The 12,150-nt window shown below is 34.2% G+C and overlaps 1 pseudogene; it reads right to left on the bottom strand.

Moving 5' to 3' along the window:
- Nucleotides 1-2,024: 2,024 nt before the first annotated feature.
- LOC149189669 (potassium channel KOR1 pseudogene) lies at nucleotides 2,025-3,922 on the bottom strand (annotated as a pseudogene).
- Nucleotides 3,923-12,150: the final 8,228 nt, after the last annotated feature.

Here is a 12,150-nt window from a genome sequence, read left to right as displayed (position 1 = left end):
CATTGACTATGATGTCACTCAAATTGATTACGCACAACTAATTTTTGACTACCCCTACCTGAAAGCTAATAAATCCTAATATCATGCTCATTTGAATTGATACACTCATTTTGATGGGAGTTGCTATCAACTCAGTTCTTGTATGGTTCCCCTACCTCTTTGTAGTGTCCACATTCCCCTAGTCAACAAGGTAGCTTCCAACATTTCTCATAGCATCTACATCATTCATCCCATGGAAGAGGATAACATCAATGTGAACTTTCATATCAAACCAACAACCTCTACTAGAGGAATATGTCAATATCTTTGTAGAACCAATGGGTTTTCCCCTATGGTTATTTATTCAACATATGATCAACCTTGTGCCCAAATCATCTTCTATGATTACATGAAAGAGTTTCCTAGGAGGCCTCAACTATTATTGTAATTTTGAATTCATTTCATACTTCTCTAAGATAGCTTAGTCATCGTACCAATTTTTCAATTTAAAAACACTTGTATGGATAAAAACAACAAATACTATTTTTCATTACTTTAAACTAATATTGTTCACCAAACTAACATTCCAGACGTCATATTAGCAACAACCCTTTGAAATTGAGAGTGACACATCCCAACATACCATCACATCAACTATGTTGAACTAAGGCAACTACCTTGTTTCCTGCAATTTAGAATGTCTCTTTAATGTCAAATTGAATTATGGTACTTGTGATATAAAATTTTACTCCTTAGTGCAAGCCCTCAAACATTGACTGTGATATTTGTTTGGATAGAAAACAATGTTACATGCACGTTACCACTTCCTAATTTGTATTAATTCCCAATTTAAAATCCAATAATAAAATCATCTAAATAATTTTGATTTTAATTTTAAATTTTGGATTAAAAGTTGATGAAAATTTAACTCCAATCTAAATTAGAATAATTAAAGAATATTTGTATTTTTAAGCTTGGGTTGAGAGTTATTAAAACCCAATAGATTTTAATTCCAATAATTAAAGAATATTTGTATTTTTAAGCTTGGATTGAGAGTAATTAAAACCCAATAAATAGTAATTTGATTTTATGTAGCATTGTTTCCTTACTGGAAATTTTTCAAGGAGGTTAATGAATGCAACAATGTATCTATAATGTTTGAACTCCTAACCCTCATAAATTAAATGAATAAATAATATCAACACTTTTTAAATGTGACATTGAAATATTTGAAAAAAAAAACTAAAAAAATCATAATTGTTTATATGTGGATTGCAAATTTATTACATTAATTTTTATTTAGTTATTAATATTGCAAATTTATTACATCAATTTTTAGTTAGTTATTAATTAATATTAGTAAAGCATATTTACGACTTCGGCGGCTGCGAGTTCGATCCAGACGCACTCCTTTAATGGGATATTACAAATAACCCATGTGTAAATTCACCAATATTTCACAGGAAGTTAGGGTTTCATCTAGAAATCAGTTGTCATTGTAAATAGCCTTATAATCCACAAATCAAATGAAGAAAATAAAAAACAGGTTATACTATAAACTGTGTCAAAATTAAGAATTAATTCTTCCTGGAATTGAAAGTTTAAATAAACAAATAAGGCTTCCCAATTGACGACTTCGGCGGCCGCGGGTTCGACCCAGACACACTCCTTTAACGAATAAGCACAGGTTCCCAATTGACAGGCTCCCAATTGAGGACTTCATTGAATCCAACACACTGTAGTAAACATTTTATTCATTCAAACCATACAGTGCACTTAAACTATGAAGGTGAAGTTGCAAACGTGTATTGAGTTGCAATTTGATTAATGAGCAGCCTGGTTCCAATCCAAAAGAAAATCAAGAAACCACATAAAAAGAAAAACAAAGAGACCACATATAAACAAAAATAAGGAAAATATTATATGCAAAGTTCTGGGTACCTTTCTATATTTTTGTTCTGAATAAACATTTTATCCAAATACAATCAAGTAGACAATACATTTCAATCTTGATGAATTTTTTGTACTTTATAAGCTCGGTGAAATTACATCTGTCTATGTATCTCTATCTGTACTTGGTTGCTACTCTCGCCAACATGAAAAATATAAAGATTTTGATTGTTCTGAATTAAGTCTGCATGCAAAATTTGTTCTTCATCTTCCGTTAAAACAGTGGTACCAACAGAACCAAAGTGCTTTGCTATTTTTCGAAGCAAGCCTTCAATTGTCCGAGGAACCCACATGACAAGGCCATCTCTTCTACTCTCTATGGGAGTCCGTGGGTGAAAAGGAAACACTCTGCATATTTTGGGCTCATATATCTCTCTTCCTGAATCTTTAAAAGAAGAGCCATTTTCTTGATTGTTAACTCTCAAGGCTAATTCAGCTTCTTCTTTTCCAAAAAGGAGACTGAACTCGGATTCTAGCAGTTTACTTCTCAAATCGGTATCCTTTCCCTCAAGCAGATTAGTGAGGATCTGCATTCCATCCTTGAAATAAATTTGTGTGATGTTTACAAAAGTCTGTTTATCTAGTGTAAGCAGTTTGCAGTGATGATGGACACGAACATTATATTTCTCAACTATGTTACCCAACACAGCCATCTCACCTAATATACTATAGGGCTCAATTTATGCAGTTGTCTCCTCATACCCATCCTCTCCAACAATTACGGTTTCCACAGACCCACGAGAAACAATGTAGAGCTGATCTACTACACTTCCTCATTCAATTACCACCTCCCCAGCAAAAAAGAACTCTTCTTTCATTCTCGTCGCAATCCCGCTTAAAAATTCTTGGCTGCAATTATTGAAGAGAGTAACGTTTGCAATTTCTGAAGTACGTAAAGACTCTGCAATTTTAGCCCTGATAAAAACGGGAATATCATCTAACACTTTGGGTTCATAATAGCTACTCTCGTAGCCGAACCTGACAAGACCTTTGATTTCAGCCTTTATATGCTTCGCCACTTTATGTCTTTTCATATATTTAATCAGATTAGTCATTTTATCGCTAAATCTTTCTCTCCTGGATCCCTTAACGATGTGCGCAGTCAAGTTACCGATCACATAGGCCCCGAAAATCATACTAAAAGAGATATATATCATTACAAATATCATTTCCCTGCGATTCACTGCATGCACATCTCCATATCCTACGGTGGACATGGTAGTTATTGTAAAATACAGAGAGGTTACATATAATTTTGACAGGCTTATCTCCCTAAAATGAGTATAATGGTAATCTCCCAAACTTAAACTTCCAACCCATGTAGACCCTTCATTTTCCTCTGGAATAGTTGTTGCCAGATAATAAAAGATGCAAGCAGCGATATGTGTGCAATACAACTGCACAGAGATAAGTTTCAGAATCCTTGTGAACAGATAGTTTATACGGATATTTTTTCTATTTTCTTGAAAAATTCCATCAATTTCTGTGCTCGATACAACTGGATCCACAACAGATACCTCACCTCTTCTTTTCTGCCTGATTTTTTGTAAATAATATCCCATGGCAAGCAACAAAGAACATCTGGAACTAAACTCGTTTTTACATAACGAACAATAATTTTCCGGCAATCATACACCATCTTGTAAGTATCTGAATCTCTGTAGGAAAGAAAGCACTGAAAAGGGATGTCTATCCAGAAAGCTGTTTGTGCCAATATGTCCAGCTCCAACAGATGCTTGGGCAGGCCGCGGAAAAAACCGAATTGCAAGGGAGTAAAACAGCAAGAATAAAACGCTGAAACCAGAATAACCCACGACCAACATCTATGCACTGAACCATCCCGTTCTATTAAACATCTGTTCGTAGAGCTGTTACAAAAACTCAGTCTGCTTTCGTGACTTCGGCCTCCACTCTCCTGACGTCGGCGGGCGCGGGTTTGATCCAGACCCACTCCTCTAACAACAGAGCACAACCTCCCAATTGACGACCTCATTGAGATTTTGGATAACAACACTATGGGATGAATAGGTCAAAACTGATATCAATTTAACTAGACCTGTGTGGTGTTTCATCCAATATTGGCGAAAACTAATAAGCGACCAACTACCATCACGCCTTCACTCCCCGTACCCGCCATACGCTTTACATTAACAGACTGCTTACAACACACTGATTCTATAACTGATTCTATTAGCTACCACGATGATCTTGTCGGGCCAGGCTGAATGAAACTGGCCAACCCTACTGCTCTTTTCGCCACATCGGCACGAAACCGCCATCCACTCCTCACAATCGGTGGCAAGGACAATGATCTCTATCCCACATCTCTTTTCCTCTAACTGCCTTAGTGGACCGGTGTAGTTGAGTTGTTGGGCTTGTATCTGGGCAACCCTTGTCCCGATTGCAGGTTATCAGAACCTGCTTACATGGCTGTTCTGGCCCAACTCTCCGTTTCCATTTGCTTAACGAACATTGACGGAGATATGCATTAATTATTAAAAAAACTATGTGAACCGGATGATGCATACATGGAGCATACAACCACCCCAGTTTTCTGATGACCATTAACATAAATATTTTTAAAGCATCTGACGATGACCATCACATGGTCATCCATGGACCATTCGTCATGAATTTTCTTTTTAAGACTCAGTCCGGCGCGCCCGGCAATGTGAAATTTAAATTTTGAATTTTGAACTCTACCTAGCCACGCCCGCGAATACCCAAAAGACCTTGAGACCGTCCGTTTTGGAGTGTTTCTTCAATTTTATTTTAAAATCTGGTGAGATTTTTTACAATGGTAATTGTGAGTTTTGTAACTTGCATAATCTTAATCTTTTAATCTTTTAGGGATTTTGGAGGGATATAATTTATTTAAAACCACGAATACCCAAAAGACCTTGAGACCGTCCGTTTTGGAGTGTTTCTTCAATTTTATTTTAAAATCTGGTGAGATTTTTTACAATGGTAATTGTGAGTTTTGTAACTTGCATAATCTTAATATTTTAATCTTTTAGGGATTTTGGAGGGATATAATTTATTTATATGTTTTAAAATACATTTTAAAGGGTGAAAACTAATTATTTTGAAAAAAAATTCATTACTAAGTTTTAATTAAAAAATAAAAAGATATAATGGTGAACGGTTTTTTTTTGTTATTTTCATATATTTTTATATAAATTTTATTTAAAATTTTGTATAATTTAACTATTTGAAATAATATTGATATGATTAATGATACATATTCAAAAATATGCAAAAGAATTTTCTTTTTAAGACCCAGTCCCGCACGCCCGGCAATGTGAAATTTAAATTTTGAATTTTGAACTCTACCTAACCACGCCCCCGAATACCCAAAAGACCTTGAGACCATCCGTTTTGGAGTGTTTCTTCAACTTTATTTTAAAATCTGGTGAGATTTTTTACAATAGTAATTGTGAGTTTTGTAACTTGCATAATCTTAATCTTTTAATCTTTTAGGGATTTTGGAGGGAGATAATTTATTTATACCTTTTAAAATACATTTTAAGAGGTGAAAACTAATTATTTTGAAAAACAATTCATTACTAAGTTTTAATTAAAAAATAAAAAGATATAATGGTGAACAATTTTTTTTTGTTATTTTCATATATTTTTATATAATTTTTATTTAAAATTTTGTATAATTTAACTATTTGAAATAATATTGATATGATTAATGATGTGTATTAAAAAATATGCAAATTAGTTCGACAAGTCATCTCTATGTATATATTCTCATCCTCGGCAACCCCTAAAGCCATTATGGGAAAAATAAGAAACATACAAATATGCTTATTTTAGGGGAGCTAAATAACAATAAAAATGTGTCCTTGTCACTTCAGAAAAATTATGCTATCCTAACCACCTCGATGGTTTGGGAGTGAGAGACCCTAAAATCCTCAATTAATCACTAGGAGCCCAAACTTGGTGGTGGTGGTTTAAAAACCCATCAGCTTTATGGAGTAATGTATGGAAGCAAAAATACATGGAAAGAACAAATGATAGTTTGATAATTTGGATAGGGGGTGGAATTAAGGGATTTCATCTCTAGAATTCATCGTGGAAATCAAAACATAAACTTATTCCTCTTTTGGGAGGATTCTTAGTAGCAATGGGCCCAAATTGGAAAAAGGAGAGGTAAATTAGTTAAAAACTTGTTTGATATTGTAAGGTATAGTACTAGTCTACTAGTATTGGGCGCAACCTCAATCTCAACAACAATGGAGGTAGTGGCAGAAGTGCATGCATTGACGAGTGCACATAAGCTCAGAAACACAAGTAGCCATCACAAATGAAACATAAAGTAGAAGAATTAAAATCCAATATAGGAAAGATATCCTTCGATAGGGGAAATGTCCTAAAGGATATTTTAGCTTAAAGGAGCCTTGTAGATTAATAGTTAGCATAGAAGGACACCCTAGTAAAACTAAATGGAAAAGGCTATGGGACTCCAAATTCTAGCCAAAGGTGACCCTCTTCCTCTAACTTTCATGCAAAACAAAATCTTAACTTGGGAAAATCTCCAAAAATGGGTTTTCAAAGTCTATCTAGATGTAGCCTCTGATGGGAAAACATAGAAACAACTGAGCATCTGCTTAACAATTATAGATTTGCATTAGAAATATGGGATCACTTGGCCATAATTTTTAGACAATCAAAATTGGAACGAAACCAATATTCATTCAACACTTAATGAATGGAATTTTGGACCTTTTAAAAGTATTATAGTGGACTGAACATGGAAATTTTCCTGAGATTTATAACATGGGAATTATGTAAGGAAAGGAATAGAAGAATCTTCAAATATTAGTCATTAAATGTGGACACTATTAGAGCTCCATAATGGGAAGGTAAGCGAAACAATCCTCATAATCTCAAGTGGTCTACACAAGATTGGGAATGTAATTCCAAGGAATCACGCATTCTCAAACTTTTGGTGCTCAACCAATATTTTACAAATTTTCAAGCAACACAACCCTAGCCCATTCCCTGAAATCCTAACAAATAGCTACCACCTTCTCCTAGTTTCTTAAAGTTAAAATTTGATAGAGCCTCTAGGGGTAATCCCGGCCTTGCTAGTTTCAGAGGGGTATTTAGAAATTATCATGGGTAAATTACTCACATTTATATGGGAATTCTAGGAATGAAACTAATAATGTGGCTAAACTTTCATCCTTGGAGCAAGTCCTAATAATATCCAAGCATCTTAATTATCAAAAATTGATAACATAAGGGGATTATAAAACTATTGTCCTAATGATAAATAAACTACAAAATGGATCTAGCCCCCCAAGTTCTCTAATAGATGGAGACTAATGGTAGGCTTAACAAGAATCAAAGTCTTAAAGGTAATAGTATCCCTTGTACTATCACATATACGAAGAATAGGAAATAAGTTGGCAAATAAAATAGCTAACAAAGGTCAACAATACAAGTAGATATGTTGGAAAAAAAATCTCCATCCTCTTCTTGATGTGCTAAGAACCATGTGCAAAGAAATTGTAGAAATGGAAAAAGCTCCCTAGGGTGGGTGCACATCTGGTGAGGCGACCTCCTTGCATTGAGATGAAAACCATCTATTTAATATGGGCAGTAGGCTTCCCATCAAATGTGATATGGATGGCTTAGCATAAAAATATGCTTATTTGGTATTTTGTTTAGTTCGTGGGAGGGCATTGTGATGATAGCCTTCATTGCGTGGGAGTCTAGTGAAGGGAAAAAATTTTGAATTCTAAATGCAAGAGAACTCGAGTATTAATTATGGTGATTAACAAGAAGGAAATAACATATCATAACATGGGATGGAGTAATAGAAATTGAGGAGGGAGGGTTGAAGCTCTCGGTATAGTTTATTAAGTTCCATGCCACTATTTCTCATGGGCACTCCTAGTCTTTTATAGTCCTATTACTGTCAAAGATTATAGGTTTGGAAAAGAGGAAATTAAAAGTCAATCCTATAATAGAATTGTCGTTGCATGCAAGATTGATGATAGTTTTCAATTGGAAAATACTCAGTCTAGAGTGCAATACCTCTAGTTCGTTGCAAAATTAGATAAGGATTCTCAGGTTTGCTGTAATTATAATTTCTGTTACACACAACCATTTAGTTGTAGACATTTTTCTATCAAAGTTTTATAGGAATTGTGGATTAATCATCTTTTGGATATTTATCCCCTCTTAGGAACTCCCTAGGGTGGGTGCACATCTGGTGAGGCGACCTCCTTGCATTGAGATGAAAACCATCTATTTAATATGGGCAATAGGCTTCCCATCAAATGTGATATGGATGGCTTAGCATAAAAATATGCTTATTTGGTATTTTGTTTAGTTCGTGGGAGGGTGTTGTGATGATAGCCTTCATTGCGTGGGAGTCTAGTGAAGGGAAATTTTTTTTGAATTCTAAATGCAAGAGAACTCGAGTATTAATTATGGTGATTAACAAGAAGGAAATAACATATCATAACACGGGATGGAGTAATAGAAATTGAGGAGGGAGGGTTGAAGCTCTCGGTATAGTTTATTAAGTTCCATGCCACTATTTCTCATGGGCACTCCTAGTCTTTTATAGTCCTACTACTGTCAAAGATTATAGGTTTGGAAAAGAGGAAATTAAAAGTCAATCCTATAATAGAATTGTCGTTGCATGCAAGATTGATGATAGTTTGCAATTGGAAAATACTCAGTCTAGAGTGCAATACCTCTAGTTTGTTGCAAAATTAGATAAGGATTCTTAGGTTTGTTGTAATTGTAATTTCTGTTACACACAACCATTTAGTTGTAGACATTTTTCTATCAAAGTTTTACAGGAATTATGGATTAATCATCTTTTGGATATTTATCCCCTCTTAGGAACTTCTAATTCGAGGAGGTGTGTTTTTTATGACTTAATTTGAGCTTTTTCAGCCTCCATTTCACCCCCTACCTATAATGTTTCTCTTTGTTGGGAGTGCCCTGCTCATTGTTAAGCTAGGTTATCCTTCTCTGGCATCCTAGTCACCTTCCTTGTGCCCCTTCTTAGAGTTCCTACAATTTCTATTTTGCCTCTCCTCCCCATCTAAACTTTCTATTTGATTTCCCCTTCCCTAGGACCGTAAACTTCGTTCAACCCCTCCTTGGTGCCCCCGGGTCATGGAAAGAGGTGGTCTCTCCTCTGCTCACCATGGAGGCAGAAGAGAACAACCAGGCCCCTCCCTTGCCCCTAATCTTGCTTCCCCCTCTTAGCCAAACCCATGCTCAATCAATAGCTCAAGTGGTTATGACCCAATATAGAGAAATTATCCTTCAAATAGTCCAAAGAGTAATGTTTGATGTCGAAGAACAAGTCTAAGAAGCTAGAAGTTTAATTCCAGATAGGAAATTGGATTGTGAAACTAGTGAATGGATACTTGGCATGGGTAACTCTACTAGAGCATGCAACTCCTCTTACATGAAAACCATTAAGGTTGGAATTGTGGTTGACTAGGTTGTGGTGGGGGAGGATAATATTGAGGTTGGTATTGAGAATGTGACTATTGGAAAGCTTGAGGATATTGAGGATTCCTACCATAAGAACATTCCCAACCTTGTTACCAAGATAGGTTTTTTGGTTGAGGTGGCCAAGATTGTCATGGTAAAGGTATATTCCAATTACTTTGTTCTTATGGAAAAGATTAATATTATACATTTGAATCTTGTGCCATACCTATTTATAACAAGTCCTTCTAGGAGAAACATAGAAAAGTGGTTCAGTTTGGCTTGTCCCAGCTTCTTCTTGGAAAACAAGTTTAAGTCCAAATATTGAAGGGAACTCCTTTGTAGCATTATTTTCTACACATATAACATATATTTCAATATTATCAAGAGGAAATTCTTGTAATGCATGCATTTTCCTAATTTAAGACATAAAATAGACAATGCAACATTATAAGTTTTTTGCTTGTTTTTTATCCTTAGGGTATCTAGTTGTTCACTAAGATTTCTGAGAATATCAGTCTTAAAGTTATCAAGAAAAATTTATGATTATACTCTACTTACTATTCTAGATGAAAATTTGGTTACCCTTGACATGATTGGATATCTTGGATTATTGCCATAATTTCCTTTTCCTCTTGAGATATGTTTGTGTAACTCACAAATTTCTTGAAATGACAATTGAGAATTATCTCCTTTACCCATTAGGTTGAGGAGGTCAATCCATTCATCCCTTATGGATTTTAGTAAGATAGTCTTTAATGTGTCTTCATCTAAATTATGCAACTTATCTCTTTTGACATTGTAGACAAATCTCTCCGCCAAATCTTCAAGGCTTTCTTCCTCCTTTTGGGCCATTTTAAAAATGTCATCCTTAAGGTCACGGTGTATGAAATAATATTTTTATTTTTCTAAGAATATTCTTTTCAAATCATCACATGTTATGATAGAATGTGTTCTTATGCCCATGACCCTTTTAAGAGCCCCATATTTTAAAGTAGTAGGAAATAATTTCAATTTTTGATTATCAAGTAAATAATCATATGATCTGCATAATACCTCAAAATTAAAAAGAATTTTTTTTAGATCCTAATTTATTAACCCATGGATGTTAGGAAGGATAGATGGTGAGATATTTTTCATGGTAGAAGTGGTATCTATATCTAAAATAATAAATCCAAAAGTATCCTCTTCATGAAAACCTCCATCATCCCCCCCTCCACCTCTACTACGTCGACCTCCTCTACCATCTCCCCCTATTCTGCCTCTTCCTGCAGTAATTATTGGTATGTCCTCTCCATTGTGTACTTATACATCTCCTTCTCCTACCATTGTATATTCTTCAAAGCTAATATAAGGCTCTATGATAGGGTTGTCTAGCTCTTCCTCCTCTTGTTCCCCTACTAATGGAAATTCAGAAAAATTTTCCTCTTCTACTTCTTCCTCCTCAGTAGGTACTTCTAACTCTTGTCCTGTGAGATTTTCATCTACTGAAGAAATAATTATGACTCCTTCAGTTAGGAATATAGGTTATTTAACTACATTGATTGCAGATGAGGTTGGTGAGTCCCTAGGTTGAATTTCAAACCTATGCACTTATGGGATTCTTGTTCTACCTACAAATGATGGAATGCATGTAGTGGAAGGTGGTGTGGCACTACATGGTCTAGCGGGTGTTATTAGTGATGTTGGTATAGAAATACGTCCTCTACTTACAAATCTACCCCTAGAATCTCATTCTATATACATACATTATAAATGATTTTATATGAATTCATTATGCATCTAAAGGATGAATGCAACTATTATGGAATGCAATAGCCACAATTGTAATTTATAGAGAAAACCATAATTGTTATGCCCAAGTTCTTACCTCTTGTCTTACCGCTCCCTTTAAATAGATTTGCTTAAATGAAAATACATTCTTAATGAAAAATAGACACCTATCTACACTTCCCTATAAATGACACTAAAAATGTTGGGTAACTTAAATGTCATTTAAATTACTTCATTAAATTATCAATCAATACTTGTGAACTTCTGAAGTGTACGTGCACCATATATGCTAGAACATATATTTTCATTTAAAGCATATTAAATTGTGAATGGAAATCAAATATAGACTAGATCTCATCAATCATATGCACATGTTCTGTCTAAAAGGACATTTCAAACTTCAATGTAAATAAACTTCAAAGTATACTATGTTGTTTTTCGAATAATTGATAACTAGTCTAGTGAACAAATTTTGGAATTTATTCTATTGAACATGAAATGGAAATCTATTCTATTGAACAATGAAAATAAATATAATCTAATTGAATTGAGAAAGAAGGTTTATTCTAGAAAGATTTTGAAATAGTTCTATTCTACATTTAATTTATTGAAACTTGAAATAAGTTTATTTTAAAGGGTTGGAAAGGAAATATATCTATCAATTCGAAAATATAACTAGTCTATAACTAGTCTATAAAACTCAGAAATGAAAATACTCTAGAAAGAAATGATTATAAAGCAATCAATTGAAGAAAAAAAAAGGCTTTCAAAGATTACTAGTGTGCACATTGATAACCTAAAATAATCTTAGCATCTAAAGTTGAAATATGAGACTACACATAAAAGAAATATTTTTGTAGTTTCTTTTTTATAGTCGAGTGGTCAACCTATCACGAACGAAAGATAAATAATCAAATCTGGAGTCGAAAATAAATCATTTAAATAATCTAACTAATTAAAGAATTGAATTGAAGC

Source organism: Pinus tabuliformis, chromosome 3_1, assembly GCF_031772625.1.
Source record: "Pinus tabuliformis cultivar Carrire ecotype Pingquan chromosome 3_1, CPIR1, whole genome shotgun sequence".
Lineage (NCBI taxonomy): Eukaryota > Viridiplantae > Streptophyta > Pinopsida > Pinales > Pinaceae > Pinus > Pinus tabuliformis.
Note: the sequence above shows the minus strand (reverse complement) of the source record. Positions and strands in the feature narration are given on the sequence as shown.